This window comes from Pinus tabuliformis, chromosome 5_1 (assembly GCF_031772625.1).
Source record: "Pinus tabuliformis cultivar Carrire ecotype Pingquan chromosome 5_1, CPIR1, whole genome shotgun sequence".
Lineage (NCBI taxonomy): Eukaryota > Viridiplantae > Streptophyta > Pinopsida > Pinales > Pinaceae > Pinus > Pinus tabuliformis.
The window spans coordinates 217,971,268-217,988,829 of NC_142305.1; the positions used below are offsets into that span (position 1 = coordinate 217,971,268).

Here is a 17,562-nt window from a genome sequence, read left to right on the forward strand (position 1 = left end):
TCTTCTATCTTTGTCTCTTGGGGCAGGAGGATATCTGAGGGTTCCATTCTTAATAAATCTTTTACTGCTTCCATTTCATAGGGCTCCCCAGGCCCCTGCAATTCCAAGAGACAATCTGCATTATTTACTGGGGAAGGAAGGAGTAGACCCTCCCTTTGTGGGTTCGGTCCTTGTGTTTCTGCCTAGTGACATTTAAATTATGGACTGATTGCCCTACATCTTTAGTTGTTCCACCTCTTCTTCTCTGATCTCCTTGCGATACTTCCTTCCTACCTTTTTATTGGGTTGCTCGAAAGAATCATCTTCGGAAGAACCAAGACTGTCTATCAGCTTTTTCTTTTTAGTCATTTTTGCATATGAAGGTGGAGAAATGGCGCCTGCTGGAGGATCCTGATTTTCCTGTTGGGTTGCATCTACAGAAGGGATTTCTGTAGTGGCTTCTCCTACTTGTTCCTGAGGGCCTGAGTTTATTTTTGCGTCTGCTATTTGTTCCATATTCTATTGCACCTCTCCCTCTTCAAGTTCTGGTTGGTCATCTGGAGGGTTTAGTGCAACAAAACGATTTGAAGAGATGGTGGCATTTGCTGTGTCATGATCTTCAAGTAGGCTCTTCCCAATGGAGGGTCCTCCATTCTCTAGATTCCCTCCTTTCCTTTTTTCTTTGTTGGTCTGTTTTGATGTGCCTGGTTTCTGGGCCTGTGTCCACTAATCGCCCTTATCATTTTATGTTTCTTCCTCAGCTTTCTTCTTGTAGTTTCGAGTGAAGTGACCATAGTTGTGACAGTTTCGTCACTTGAAGGGAAGATGTTCATAATCAAGTTCCTGAATGTGATACCAGCCAGCTATGGTAAGCTTAATAGCCTCAGGAAAACCTGTCTCCAGATTTAATTCAACACATATTCTGGCACACAAGTATTGTTCTCTCCTTTCAGCCCTATCAATGTATCTTCCTAGTTTGTTCCCAATTGTTTCCATGGATTCTAAGTTCCAACAATGAAGTGGTAGGTGGGGTAATCTTACCCAGACAGGAACGGCTGAAGGAGTATCCTGGGTAGGATCAAAGTCTGGCATCCATTTATTCAGATAGAGCCCTTGGGGGCCCATGAAATATGGACCGTTTTGGAAGATAAGATCTCTATCTTCTGTTGATTCAAAGACAAACACATAATATCCTCTGCCTACCAGATGACTTCGGATTCCTTCAGAGACAAGGGGCCTTCAGTTTCTCTGGACCCATCCATCAATGGCTTTGGGAGAGGGCCAGAGGCTCGTAAATTACCCAATAAGCCCGTGTTTTGCTAGATTCAGTGCAATTCAGCATCGGTGTTCCGCGGTAGTTCTACAGAGTGGATGGATTCAGATTTCTTAACAAAGTTCTACTGGTTCGGGGTTGCTTTCCTCTTGCCGCAGGAGGCTACCAGTCGTTTCAAGGTAGCGATCTCAGGAGGGAGGGGAGGCTAAGGGCCCCCTCCAACATCCATGCTGGAGGACTCAGATTTTTACCAGATGAAGAGGCTAACCACGCAGAGCTTTCTCTACTCTCTTTCTAGTTGGCCTCAGCAGCAGGAGGCTGCCGAGGGAGGGTTTTGCAGAAGCAGCTGTGGCTAGGTCAAGGATGAGTGCGCTCCAAAGCTCTCTCACCTCAATATTCAATTTCACACCAACAACCAATCCTTGTTTTGAGAGCCCATCTACCACCAAGTTATGCTCCCTGTAGACATGTGAAAGGGATACTTTAAAGGGAGGAGGGTGCAACACTAGGACTTCCCGAGAGGTCACCCATCCCAGTACTACTCTAGCCCAAGCACGCTTAACAAAGGAGTTTTGATGGGATCCGGTGCATTAATGCTGGTATGATCGCACCCAAATTTAATCATATTTTTAACTAAGGAACTTTTGTTAAATATAAATTTTACAACAATTTTTTTTTTTAAATTTGTTTCAAAATGTCTTAATTCATGATTGGAGTAGACTTAATTCATGCTAAAATTATTATAGATTTCAATATAGTTAAAGTTTCATTAATTTGACAAATTCAAAAGAAAAAAACTTCTACATGTAATCTAAAAGCTCAATTTGTTTTTACATAAATCTACTTGATATTTACTTAAGAAAAATGGTTAAAAGAAGAAATTATATCTACCTTCAATTCAAATGTAAATTCTATTTAATTTTATTTTTGAAATAAAAATATACAAAAAAAAATTAATAGTATTTAGGAAGTTTTATATGACACAACACAATTACATAAGCTTAACAGGAAATAGCATTGAGTCATTCCAGAGTTTGGCACTTGTATGGACTCCTGGAAGAATAATAATACACAATAATACACCGGGAAATGTAGTGTTTAAAGAAGAAATTCATAAAGTAATTTTTGATTTTTTTTTTATTTTTTTTTTACTAATTTTCAAACTACAAAATACTTTATCAAAAGAGACCAAAGTTGTAAAGATGATTTTTTTAAACAACGGTGTATGTATTCCCTAAAAGCGTTTGGAACATTAATACCTAATATAAGTGTGATTTAGTGTATCAACAATTGCTATTGATTCCAAATTGTTGAGCCTCCATGTAATCCAAGATACTTAGAAGCCTCGCATTCATCTTTCCATGAACCTAGAGGAAGATACTCACATTTGCCTTGAATTTGTATTCCTATAGACACTTAGACTTGCAAACTCGAGAAACACGGTTGCAACTATTGAAAGGAAAAGGGGAGCTCCTCAATTTCTTGAATAATAAAGTCATATTTTTTTAAGAAAAATCAATCTATCCATTTATCATAATATTAAAATAACATTTATATTTAACATTTAAAAAAGAAATCAAACACACTAAATATGAATGAATTATCAACATTTGTTTCATAAAATAAAAATAATAACACTTTTTTTATTTCTTAAATAATTGTGAGCTATTGAATCCCATCATAAGCTAAATATTGTACAAATGGTTAAATATATTTGCCTACACCCCCTCAATTTTATTTACACATAAAATGTCTTTTTTAGATAGAATATAAAACAGATTTAACAAAACTTGTCCAAAACCAACTAACAAACTAATATATGATTAATCTTTTGAAAAAATGGAACCTTTTTATCATTCAAATATTCAATATAATTTTATTAAAACTATTAAATTCAAATAAAATTTTAAAGTACTTTCTTTTGTCAAATGAAAAATTTACAGTGTTTATTTACATAAATTTCTCATTTTTCTAATTATACTTTCTAAAAAAAACTTAACTCATATTAAAACAATTAAATCATTAACTAAAATTTATATATTTCTTATACATAATTTGTATTCACCCTTAAACTACTAAATAACCACACAACAATAAAAAAAATATTCAAAATAAAATAGAATCTAATCAAAATGTAATGAAACATAAAACACTCCAAAGCCAACCTTCCTACCATACCATCCTTGATAATAAAAACCACATTGTCCAATTCACGAACCATACCATCCTTGATAATAAAAACCACATTATCCAATTCACGAAGAGTAATTAATACTAATAAAACCCTCATTGTCAAATCCAACTCTTTAATTGAGGGATTCTTCCATTCTCATTCAAAATTCTTAACATGAAACGAATTTCATTCTCATTCAAAGTTCTTAACATGAAACAAATTTGGTTCTATACTTCTATATATTTCTCATACCTAATGTTTATTTCCCCTTAAACTACTAAGTTAACCACACAACAATTAGAATCCTTCAAAATAAAATAGAATCTAAATAGAATGTAATGAAACCTAAAATCCTCCAATGCTAACCTCCCTACCATACCATTCTTGAGAATAAAAGCCACATTGTCCAATTCACGAAGTGTATCTATTAATAACAATAATAAAACAGACATTCTCAAATCCAAATCTTGTTGAGGGGTTCTTCTATTCTCATTTAAAATTCTTAACACAAAAATGTGTTTGGCTCCTTGCTTCTATACATTTCTCATAGCTAATGTTTACTTCCCTTAAATTGTGGAGTTAACCACACAACAATATTCAAAATAAAATAGAATCGAAACAAAATGTAATAAAACTTAAATCTCTTCAAAGGAACCATACCATTCTTTGGAATGAAGATTACATTGATCAATTGATAGAAGGGTAACTAATAATAATAAACCACATTAAATCACATTGCCAAATCCAAATCTATGTTAATAATTCTTCCATTCTCATTCAAAATTCCTAATACAAAACATATAATTTTTTCTGAAACTTAAAATGCTCCAAAGCTAACCTCCTTGCCATACCATTCTTGAGAATAAGGGCCACATTGTCCAATTCATTGAAGTGTATCTAAGCTAACCTCCTTGCCATACCATTCTTGAGAATAAGGGCCACATTGTCCAATTCATTGAAGTGTATCTAATAATAATAAAATCCCATTGTCAAATAAAAATCTAATTAAGAGATTCTCCTATTCTCATTCAAAATCTTTAACACAAAAGGTATTTGGTTCTCTGCTCTATATACTTGGCATTCCTAATATTTATTTTCCCTTAAACTAAGTTAACACACAACAATTAAAAATCTTCAAAATAAAATAAAATCTAAATAAAAAAGAATGAAACTTTAAATCCTTCAAAGTTAACATTCTTACCATATACCATTCTTGAGAACAAAACTTACATTTTCCAATTTGTAAGTCTAACTAATAACAATAAAACCCATATTATCAAATTCAAATATCATTGAAAAATTTGCTAATTCTCATTCAAAATTCTTACACAAAAAAATATAATTGGGTGCTCTTCCTTTATATATTTCCTATACTTAATGTTTATTCCCCTTACACTATTGAGTTAAACACATCAGAGTTAAAAATCTTTGAAATAAAATGAAATGTAATAAAACTTAAAACCCCAAAACTAACTTTCTTACACTACCATTCTTGACAATAAAATCCATAGTTTCCCATTCACAATATAATACATAATAATAAAACCCAGGTTTTCAAATCCAAATATAACCAAGAGATTCTTGAATTCTCACTCAAAATTCTTAACAAGAAAGGTTTTTGATATTAAAATTCATATTTCCAAATCCATATATAACCGACGAATTCTCTCATTCTAATTCAAAGTTCTTAACAAAAAGTTTTTGGTTCTTTGCTTCAAACACTAAGTTTTAACGCAAAACATTTTTTTGGTTATCTGATTCAAAAACTCAGCTTTAAAACAATTTTTTTGGGTCATCTCCTTCAAAAACTTAGCTTAACACCAAAAGGCATATAGGTCAGTGCTTGCCCACCTTTTTAATAGAAATCATGATATGCATGCTTAGAGCCACAAAGGTGTATTTTGACAAGCACGCATGGATATCTTGACATATTCTATTTGAAAATCTATCAAGAAAAATATTAATACCAAAACCCTAATGACTCATTCTTGGAATGGAGATGAAGTAAATATCACATTTTAAATTTCTTATGTGCTAATGATTGGGTTTTCCTCTTTCTTCCTGTTGGGGGCGCATGCACAGTCACTGCATTTGGATTTGGCACCTTTGGCTTCGGCACCTTCGACTTTTCCTCCTTCTGAACACCTTTGACAAGCTTCTCACAACCACCAACTTCATAAATGGGAGATGTGACAGAAGACAATGAAAAAATCCTTTTTTCATTGATGGGTTTTCCATGAGGCCAAAATGATCTCCCTGCAGAAATTTGAGTTGAAGTTCCACTCTGTTGACTCAGCAATGTTGTCTCCAAATCATATATTTGCTTCTCAATGGTCGAAATTTCATCATGGAGCATGTTTTGATAATCATGGAGTAAGCGTAGTCGGCTCTGGAGACGATCAAGAAGAGTAGACTTTTGATCCTCCTCTGCCATTGTAACTCCAAGAGACACACAAGATTTCAACTCACCAACACAATATATCCAGGGAGCAGAAATGATGAGAACCATAGCTCTCTGGTTGTGAGTTCCTCCGCTATTTATAGAAGAGGAATGACCATTAGCTGCCAGTCCCGCCCATTCATACGGCTCCTAGTGGCACCTCCCTGCAATAAATTAATTTTGTTATCCCTATGCTCTACTCATAATTAAAGGTGCTAACTTACCATCTTCTCAGTCGTAGCATGCTTGAGTTAAAGTTATTTAAATAATATTTTTTAATATTTCAAATTCTTTGGAATTGACACAAAATCTGTAGAGCATAAACTTTGTGTTCATCCCAACGTCTCTATAAACTTTTCCATCTAAAAAATTAAATGGGTAGATCTCAAAAATTAAATTTTAAGATAGCTCTTTGCGACAATCCATACACGCTTAAATGCAAATTCAAATCCATACAAGCTTAAATGCAGATTCAAATCCAGTAAGGCAGCTATGGTTGAGATGGAAAAGTATATAGAGACATTGGGATTAATGAAAAGTTTATGCTCTGCAGATCTTGTGTCAATTCCAAAGCATTTGACTTCAACTCTGTCAATTCCAAATCATTTTACTTCAACTCAAGCATGCTACCCCTATTCAAGTCGTTCTGTGATTCAACTTGTTTCTAAATCATAACCCACTTTTGAACCTCCCTCTTCAAGATTTTAAGTTTGCAGCAAATTTTTTCCATAGAATTCGTACTCACTTGGTAGGAAAAATAACAGACATAATGATGAGAAAAATTGCCATACACAAATATATGGATCTAGGAAGTCCAATTGTGAAGACACATATCAATGGAGTTGAAATTCCAAAAACATTGATTGACTTAGGGGCAGCAATAAACATTATGAGCAAACAAACTATGGAGCAACTCAAGCTTCCTAATCTTCTTTACACACCTACCTTGCTACAACTAGCAGATAGATCAATAATCAAACCAGATGGAGAGTTAGAAGATATTTCAGTATCCTTAGATTCTTGGTAATATCTTGTTGATTTCATGATCTTAACTCCCAAGAACAATCTAGGAGGACATCCACTCATATTAGGAAGACCTTGGTTGGCCACAACTAATGCTTTTATTAGCTGTAGATCTAGTGACATGTATATTTTTTATGGTAATTCAACAAAAAAATCCAGGACAAACTGGGAATCCCAGTTGCATTTCAAATCCTAATATTTTCTGGGATATGTTTGCAGGATCAACACACACTCTAGCATTACAAGGTTGCAAAGGACTCAACTATTATCCTCAATCACCGATTGCGAGGTGGATCCAAGGGATCTACCTCAAAAACTACAGGCAACTATCGCGATGCAGCCAAAGGGAAAGAACCTCCAAAGGGGAAAGAATCCACAACTGTTAATATACCTCCAGGGCAGTATATCGTGGATCAAGTTCCAGAGAGTCCCTCCATCTTGCTTGATACTCCAGAGGTAAAGTGCATATTCTCAGATCTACAAAAAAATGCTGTTATTTGTAGATTTAACAGTTTCTGGCCTAGAACGGATGCTTTGTACCAATGGATTCACACGGTCTGGACAAAAAACTGCCAGATCCATCTATGCTCGAAGGGTTTCTTCATAGTAATCTTCCTCGTAGAAGGAGAAAGGGAAAAATTTCTCAATGAAGGACCATGGTTCTGGGGCAGTTCGGGACTGTTTGTTACCCCATGGTTCCCGGAGTTTGATGCAAATACTATGGTGGTATCAAGGATGCCAGTATGGGTAAGGATGCATAATCTCCCAATACATTTTTGGCACTACAAGTGTTATAGCTCCAAATCTCACTCTTATGGTTTGTGATGCTGCACTCATGGCCTAGGGCAACCCCTCCTTCCAGACCTGGTCCAAAAATTTAAAAAACAGTGTTTTATTCCCTATACGCGACTTTGCCCTGTGTTAAACGCGTGTACACGCGGGTCTGTCATACCCAACCCGCGTGTATCTATTAAAACACTTAAAAAAATAATAAATTCCTCTTTTTCGGGCGGTGATCGCGGGTTTACCTGCTGGATCACCTGTTAGTGCCCGTGGCCCAACTGTTCCCAACCAACTCCTAACTAAAAAACTACTTTGGAGAGGGTATAAAAAGACATCAAAGGGAAGGCCAAGGGAGAGAGAAAGGAGAGCAAGATTATTATGCTGAGATTTTTCCCCTTTGACCAGGTCTGAAGTCCTTGGTGCTTTCTGCACTTCCCCCATCTTGCATAGGAAACCCTTGTTTCCATGTGTATTGGTGATCATTCATCCTTGATATCATCATTGAGTAAGACTTGGAAGGATCTCTTGTCGGAGGCTTGAGGCTGGAACGAATCCGGGAGGAAGCTTGCTTGGAGCCTGCTGAAGGTGTTCAGGTGATATCTTTCCGATATATGTGCTTTATTTGCCTTTATATATAAAGAAACACGTCTTTGTTCCCGAATAATCTTTCTTTATGCTTATGAGATTCTTGTGTTGAATTCTTATGAAAGTGGTTACTTAAAGATTTTTTTATAACTAACTTTATAGCATAAAGATGATTTATATATAAACTTCTATACATGTACTGTTGTGTTCTTTGATTTGTTTGTCTTGCAGGTCAAAGAAAGAAGAAGGGAACTCCTAGAAGGGTTTGCACCCTAACGGTCTTCTCGAACGTAGGACCTTAGGTATGTACCCTAAACATTAGAATTTGCTTAAAAGTAAGAATGATGGCTGTGTGTGTGTTTCTTTGAATAAGCAATTTTCAGTCTGGTAGAGTCTTAGCCCAAAGGACCCTAGGGGTACTTTCCCTTCAACCAGAATTGGCGACTCCGCTGGGGACAACACTCTTGTTGTTCCTAGTTTGGGTAGTCCTCAAGCCAATCAAGGCTCAATCCCTCTGTTTGGTGGTTCTGACTGTCTGATATTTTCTTGAACTCCAAGCTTTTCCAGTTTTTCAGTCTGTGTTTTTTTTTATTTTTCTTGAAAGACTTCAGATACGCACTTTTTCTAGATTACAGAAGCGTATATACGCAAGTTGCACTAAGTAAACCCGCGTATACGCAGGTTTCCTTAGTTACAGTCGCGTATACACGCATTCTGCAAATAATTGCAGGCGCGTATATCACATAATTTTCAAGATTTATAATTTTTCTTTTTGCTGAATGTCTGTCTGGTGGTTTGGGTCAGTTTAAAACAGTCAATTCCCAGTGACAGTTCTCTGTTTAACAGGGGGCATCTTGTTTCGAACTCTCTCTAGTTATAAGGAGTGCTAGTCTTGTTTTTCGTTGATTGCAAGCGTCATTGATTTTTGACACACAAGATTTCTGTTTAAGAATCTTGATTGCTCTGTTTCGGCAGAGTGGGAAGATTGTCTTCAATCTTTGTGTCCATTTTGTTTTCGTGACATTTGTGTTTGCTTAACGAAATCATTTTTATGACCATTTGCTCCTTTGTTTCGGGAAATTTGTTTGTTACCATTTTCTTGAAACTTGTCTTTTGATATTTTGGACTTTCATTGCTGCTTTTGATTGTCAAAAGCGATTTCGAACACATTTTATTTTTGTTGAGTTTTCATCATTTGAAAGGTGTCAATTCACAAAAGTGTTTGGGTGCTTGTTTATCAATCATTGGTGTCAGTATTTTTGAGAGCATTCCTTGAAAAAGACTTCTTTGTTGTTTGAAAGAAAATCTTTTGAAAGTTTTGAGTTTCGCTTTCTTAAACTTGCTTTTCATTTGATTTCCTTTTTTGCGAAGTGAAAGTGCTTTGTGTTTATCTTCGAACTTGTTTTTATTGTTTGGACGAAATGATTGGTAACACATCATCTTCTATCTAAGCATTTTAGTGGCAAGACAATTTTGATAAGGAGCAACTTTCCTTCTTTGTTTGCAGAGTAGTCTTAAAATCTTGCATTCACATATAGTTCTCACATTAGCATAGCTTTGCATCCTCTTTTAGGCATCCATAGTTTTGTTAGCTTTTGTGAGTGTGGAGTTTGAAAAGAAAGCAAAAAACTTTGTTTAATTTGAAGTACCTCTGAACCTCATAGAAATTGCTCTTCATCGAAACGAAAAAGTGCATGTGCATGTAGTTAGGATAGTTTCTTTTTGCGTCCTAAAAACACCACAAGTTTCACTTCCGTTACCTTTGACTTAAAGAACAGCCTAATAAAATCAAGCGCTTAATTAAAATCCACTAGAAATTTTTGTTTTAGTTATTACACCAACAAGTTTAGGATTTTAGGGCCTTGGATTAGGCGAGTGGAGAGTTAACTCTCCAAGGCCACATAAAACGTCAAACATAAGAGTCTGATTAACGAGACTAAATCCAATAGCGTTAGGGAGACCAGGAAAGCTCCGGATCTGGGAGTTAAGCACGAGGGTCTGTGAAGACAGGGAAGAGAGATACCCCCTCTCCTACTTGTCCGAACTTACCTCACGAATGTTCCGCCTGGCTTCTGCGACGAGTTGGTACCCATAGTTGCCTCTCCTAGGGATCTGCATAGGTGGCTGCGGAGGGGAATCCCGTGGCACCTGAGGTCGACGTTGTATCACTCTCGACAGTACTTCCGGAGGGCACCCTTGCGAAGCTTGGGGGCTTGCACCGGCGCAGGCTATTGTTAGGAGGTCAGCGTAACTTCCTCTGATACCTTTGTTGATAGGACTGGGCCCTCATCATCCCAGACTATCTTCGGAAGTCCCTTTGATTCACTTTCTCGTATTTTGGTGTCCGGTCCTTACCACCCGGAGCGGAAATACTTGGAAGTTGTTTGACTGGCTGTATCTTTAGGGACTTTTTAGTGGGTGCTCTTTGCTCTTTGTATATAGTTGGCTTTAGGTATTTTTGTCTAGTCACCTTTGGACTCTGTGGTCTGAGTGACTGGCTTACCACTCTACCGATCTTGAAAGGCTTTTGGTTGTTCTTTCAGAAGTTGTGGAGTTGCCTCCTCAAGGGCAAAGATTTTGATTGCTTATCCATATTCTTTGAAGAGTTATTTCTATATTCCCGCAAGGGAAAGGGTCTTGGGATCAGTTAAATATGGCTAATATTCCTGTGGAAACCAACCAAGGTACCCTTCCAAAAGGGGATCCTTGTGCTTTTCCTTTCTTTGGAAACGTTGGTACTCCCTTGATGGCCACTTTGAATATTCCTGGGTTGAATGTTGGACTACCCGTTTGGTTGTGGTCCACTCCGAATATTCTGAATGCTCTTGAAGCTTCTCAGTTGAATGCTTTATCCCAGGGGCATCACATGGGTGCTAATTGTTCATCTTCTTTCAAAGAGAAATCTGGGATTCCTTCTTCTCCTCCTTCTTGTAACAAGAAATCTAAAAAAAGGAGAAAAAGGAAGTCAAAGAAGAAGAATAATTCTAGCACTTCATCTTCAACCTCTGCCAGTCATGTTGGAGATGAGTCTTCAGCCACTGCAAGTCATGCTGGGGGCATAAGTCTAGTCACTGCAAGTCACACTAGCACTTCATCTTCAACCTCTGCGAGTCATGTTGGAGATGAGTCTTCAGCCATTGCAAGTCATGCTGGGGGCACAAGTCTAGTCACTGCAAGTCACACTAGCACTCCATCCTCAACCTCTGCCAGTCATGTTGGAGGTGCGTCTTCAGCCGCTGCAAGTCATGCTGGGGGCATGAGACTAGTCACTGCGAGTCATACTAGCAAAGAGTCACCGACCTCTGCAAGTCATGTTCAGGACTCTCCGCAAACCACTGCTAGTCATGTTGGCAGAATGGAGGTTGATAAGAAACCTGGACGTAGAAGTTTTAAACCTAAGTTCCCTTGTAAGATATGCAAGGGAGACCATCTTACTCATTTATGCCCTGGTATTCCAGAGGTTCAAAAGATATGGTCCGAGTCTGAAATTACTTCTACTCTTACATCTGATATGGTTTCTCATCAATCCCATCAACCATTGGTTGATAATGTGGTAAAGCCAGTGCAATCGCTGGCCGATTACACTCCTCTTTTGGGGGGTGAAGTGCCTAACAAAAGAGTCTGTTTGATCTCTAGTACAGAGTCTTCTAGTATAGGGGGCATTCCAGTTACTTCGAATGTTCCCCCTCCAAGTGCTAAGAGTGTTTCCTTTGATTGGGATAGTCTTGTTGAGCCTCATCTTCCTTCCGCTGCACCTTTCCAAATAAAGGTCAGAGTTAATTCCACAAATGTCTATCGATGTATGGTGGATGAAGGATCCTCTACAAGTATTATATCCTCTTTGACTTGGAAAGCTTTGGGTTCCCCAAAGTTGTTGACAGCTCAGAGTCAGTTGTTAGCCTATGATAGAAGACCTGGTGAATCTATGGGTGTTCTTCCTCAATTGCCTATCACTTTAGGTGAGAAGACTGTCTTAATCAATATGATGGTGGTTGATAGCCCTTTAGACTTTAATATGCTACTTGGGCGTGATTATGTCTATGCTATGAATGCTGTGGTGTCTTCACTCTTTCGAGTAATGTGCTTTCCTCATAACGGGAATATTGTCACTATTGATCAGCTTGCATCTGATAATCACCACCCTAATTCGACTTTACTGCAGAATGCCCCTTGGTTTGTTCCAAGTGTTCAAGTAGACTCTACCCCGCCACGGGTCAATTATGTGGCATTGAATCCTCAATGTTCAATTGCTTCTAAGAAGGATCCTTTGACTTATTATTCTCCTTCTTGGGACTTGGTCCCGGCAGTTGACCGAGAGATTCTTCCTATAGGGACATGGGACCCTTTAATTCCCGCTTTTGATCCTTGTAGTTCTCATGATTTCTCAGATCTTGCTTTGCCTTCACAGGAGGAACTCTTTGAAGCCATGAGTTATGACTACCAAAGGAGCCCTTGGCCTGAACCCTGCAAGGGGTTTGTTCAGCAGAACTATTATGCGTAAGCCGCAAGGCTGCGTGGTTCCATGTACCATATTGTATATATGAGGTACGCATTTTCAAGTTTTGTATCTTATAACACAAAGATTTTATATGAAGTTTATATGTGGGATGTATTAACTTCATGTCAAGTGTTCCTATTTATGTTTACAGAACTTGGAAGATTTCTCCTTTGGAAGTTTATGGTTGGTCCGTTCTGACAGGTATTGGTTTTCGAAACTGACATATAGGTTAGGTTCTTCCACCTGCATTGTGCACTTATCAGTTTCCTTTCCCATTTGGCCTTAGGATCGACCCCACCAAGTTATGGTGCGGAACCTTCTCATTGCTTAGAAGTATCATGACTTGTGTGGTAGAGCCTACCTTATCATGGGTGCCCTAGTTAGTACCTTATTGCCGTTTGGCACTCATGCAGATTTTTCATCCCTAGGCTCGGGAGTCCTCTGTAGTCCCGCCATGACTTATGCGTTGAAGACTCATTCCTTTTTGCTTCCTTGCTTCGTTCTGGCCTTATACCCTAGAGGCTCCTATGTGTGTTGAGTTGTACTTCTGCATTGCATGTTGACCATTTGCACCTTTTGGCCTATAGCCGGCTTCACTTGGACTCGTGTTTAAGCCAAGTTTTGACCATGACGTCTGCAAAATCAACCTTGCATACCTTTGACTTCTGCAGCTTGACATACCTTGATCCGTGGAAGGAACATACCTTTGAGTGTCACTGACCAGTCTTTCACCTCCCTGCATTGAGCATAGGAATGTTCCTTTCCCAGGAACTAGATCATCTGTTTCACCGACACTTGTTCTTTCCACTGTACCATAGCATTCTTTTATTCTTTTTCCGGCTTATCAGAAAAAGACAAAAAAATTAAATATTCCAAAAAGAGCGGGAACAGGGACGTTATTTCCATTTATTGTTGGCAGCTAGAGTCAGTCGTGTCGCCCTTGAACAAAGCACTCAAAGCAAAGTCTCCTCCGCATGGGTGGGATTTAGTTTGACTTAGGTACGCCATAACCTTGTTATTGAGTCAGTTCTCCCCCGATTGGTTATCTCTTCTAATCATATGAAGGGTTCGTTCATGCCTTCTGCATGACGGACTTATACAGATTCATTTTATGCTGCCACATAGTCATATTGAGTCGTGCTTTTGTTCAAGGGAAGTTAGCCTGAGTCGGCCTTTCTGCGGTGTCTCTTGACTCATTATTCAGTCGGCCATCCCTGGTTGTCAGTGTCATGTCTATCATCACATCAGTTATATTGGTCCTTTACTCGTGCCGGTTTGAGAAGGTCCCCATTGACTTCTTGCTGGCGGGTCTTGTCCTTATCGACGGCGACACATTGCTCTGAGGGCAGACCTAGAGACCGCACCCTGGCCCTATTTTCATTATTGATAGGTCACCTTGTGCTCAGCATCGATCAGTATCATGGGTCTTTGACTGAGTGGTTTCCCTTGTGTTCGACATCAGCATACATTATCACACATTGGGATTCGTGCAGTACCTTGGTTTCCATTTGACCCTATTGGTGGATACCTCGCCTCTGTGTCAGCTTTCATTATTGGTTGGTTCAGAGGGTTTCTACCGTGCGCTAGCCACATCTTGTGTACGCCGGAAATGTACTTCGGTTGGGTTACTACATCTTTTTTCGTCCGATTCCTTCCACATTATTGGCCTACGGGTTACACTCGCGCTAGATTGATGGAGGATGCCTTAATGCCTTCCTTCTAGCGGATCTTTCCCTATCGACTCCGACTCATTGCTCTGGGGCAAAGATCTAGAGTCCATTTGGCAGTACCTTGGGGTTTGCAGTCATTAGTGGCAGATTCCTCGCTATCGACAGTGGGAAACCATCATTGTCTCCCGATTGATAGATTCTTACAGGTGTTCGACTTCAGCTCATCTATTCACACTTGTTAGATTGTACTGGGTACCTTGACGCTCATTATCATTATCGGTGAGTCGTCTCGCGTTTGTTAACGGTATACATCAATGACCGGTAATCAAACGATTTCTCACATGGTCGACTTCAGATCATTTATTCCCATGGTGTAGAAATGTACCATGGCGGTCGGTGAAGACCTCAGGTTGTATCAGCATTCATTGGTTCACTTGACAGTTGCTCCTGTTGCTGCTGGTTGATACCACTCCACCTTATATTTTGCAGTCAGTCATGGCGACATTCTATATGCTGGCACCTGAGTTTGCAGTGTAGTACCATCCTATTCCATCATGTTCAGTTGGTACCTTATGGGATCAGTCTTTGATTTCAGTGATCCGTTGCATCTTTCAGCATCATTGACAGTTTTCTATGTGATATTCAGACATGTACTTACTCATTATGATCAGATGATCCATTATGTATTTTACAGTCATTTATACTTGTATACTTAGTGGATCCGCTTATACTTGATATGCGGACATGCTTTACTTTCCCTGAGCATGGGTATGCCCGCCTCAGACAGTGTTTCTTTCTGATCTCCTTTCGGTGGCTTGGCAGGCTGAATTATGGTGAAGTCCTCCTCGGTTTTTCGGCAGAGTTCCTTTCCTTGTACTTACTTAATATATTTCGGCCATCATGTTCCCCTTCTGACCTCATACATTAGGGGGCATCTGTTATAGCTCCAAATCTCACTCTTATGGTTTGTGATGCTGACTCATGGCCTAGGGCAACCCCTCCTTCCAGACCTGGTCCAAAAATTTAAAAAACAATGTTTTATTCCCTATACGCGACTTTGCCCTGTGTTAAACGCGTGTACACGCGGGTCTGTCATACCCAACCCGCGTGTATCTATTAAAACACTTAAAAAAATAATAAATTCCTCTTTTTCGGGCGGTGATCGCGGGTTTACCTGCTGGATCACCTGTTAGTGCCCGTGGCCCAACTGTTCCCAACCAACTCCTAACTAAAAAACTACTTTGGAGAGGGTATAAAAAGACATCAAAGGGAAGGCCAAGGGGAGAGAGAAAGGAGAGAAAGATTATTATGCTGAGATTTTTCCCCTTTGACCAGGTCTGAAGTCCTTGGTGCTTTCTGCACTTCCCCCATCTTGCATAGGAAACCCTTGTTTCCATGTGTATTGGTGATCATTCATCCTTGATATCATCATTGAGTAAGACTTGGAAGGAGCTCTTGTCGGAGGCTTGAGGCTGGAATGAATCCGGGAGGAAGCTTGCTTGGAGCCTGCTGAAGGTGTTCAGGTGATATCTTTCCGATATATGTGCTTTATTTGCCTTTATATATAAATAAACACGTCTTTGTTCCCGAATAATCTTTCTTTATGCTTATGAGATTCTTGTGTTGAATTCTTATGAAAGTGGCTACTTAAAGATTTTTTTATAACTAACTTTATAGCATAAAGATGATTTATATATAAACTTCTATACATGTACTGTTGTGTTCTTTGATTTGTTTGTCTTGCAGGTCAAAGAAAGAAGAAGGGAACTCCTAGAAGGGTTTGCACCCTAACGGTCTTCTCGAACGTAGGACCTTAGGTATGTACCCTAAACATTAGAATTTGCTTAAAAGTAAGAATGATGGCTGTGTGTGTGTTTCTTTGAATAAGCAATTTTCAGTCTGGTAGAGTCTTAGCCCAAAGGACCCTAGGGGTACTTTCCCTTCAACCAACAAGACCTTATCAGCCATAGGGAATACCCTTGGAAGAATGTTAAAGATTGATTCAGAGAGACACATAAAAGGAATCTTTACTTTTGCTAGGATATGTGTCGAGGTAGACCTTAGCCAAGGATTACCTGAAAGCATCATTCTGAATTTCAACAATTCTCAGTGGAAACAACCTTTGGACTATGAGAATACAGCTTTCAGATGCAGGGGATGTCAACAAACAGGTCATCTGTTCAATGCATGGAAAAGCCTCAACAAGAGCAAGCCACAACAAATGAAGCCCAAAGGATGGCAGAACATAGATGATGTCATAAAGAAGAGAGCCCCTTCGGTAACAGAAGACGAAGAAACATAAGCAGAAGAGGATGATACCACCATAGAGAAAGTTGAAATAGAAAACCAGAAGGAAAATATAGCTGACAACAAGGCTTCACAGTCCCACTCAAATCAGGCAGAAACACAGCAAAATCAGGCAGAGATGACAAGCATGGATCAAAGCATGGGAGGCATCAAACGGCATCATCACTCAGATACTTCAGACTCAGAGAAAGAAACAGGGACTCCGAATGCAACAACACAGTTAGTCATTGCTTCGATCGAGCCCACTCAAGGAGAGTGGCGCAAGGTCGAAAAGAAAAAGGGGAGAAAAACTTGAAGCGTGAGTTTTACTCACAGCCAGAATTCAGGTTTTCAACCCTTTTTCTTTCTCTTTTCTCTTTTCTCTTCTTATTCTTTATGCACGTTAGTCTTCTAACGTTGCGTGGGGTGCGAAAGCACTTGAGCCCATGTGGCAATTACTGAATGCTTCATTGCATCTGCTAGTGTAACTTTTCATTAATTCTTTAATAAAAGGTTACCGTTTTTTTTCCTTGGAAAAAAAAAGCAATCACAAAAATAGATGAAAAAGAATGGATTGATGATGAATATGATATTCATCCTCTCTTTACTATTTCAAATATTAGTGAAGATAGTAAAATTTTAAATACATTAGAAAATTTTGAATCATCTTTAGAATATGACCATGAGAAATTTCAAGAAAAATCTAATGTTGAATATTTGTCATCTAGGCAGATGTCTCTCTATTCTATGGAAGAGTTTGGTAGTTTTATAATTGAAAATTTTCCAAGTAGGATATTGAACATAAACAAAAACTTGGAGAAACTACAACAAGAAGAGCTAATCAAAACATTA

The 17,562-nt window shown here is 38.6% G+C and overlaps 1 pseudogene; it reads right to left on the reverse strand.

Moving 5' to 3' along the window:
* Window positions 1-1,746: 1,746 nt before the first annotated feature.
* LOC149164182 (5S ribosomal RNA) lies at window positions 1,747-1,865 on the reverse strand (annotated as a pseudogene).
* Window positions 1,866-17,562: the final 15,697 nt, after the last annotated feature.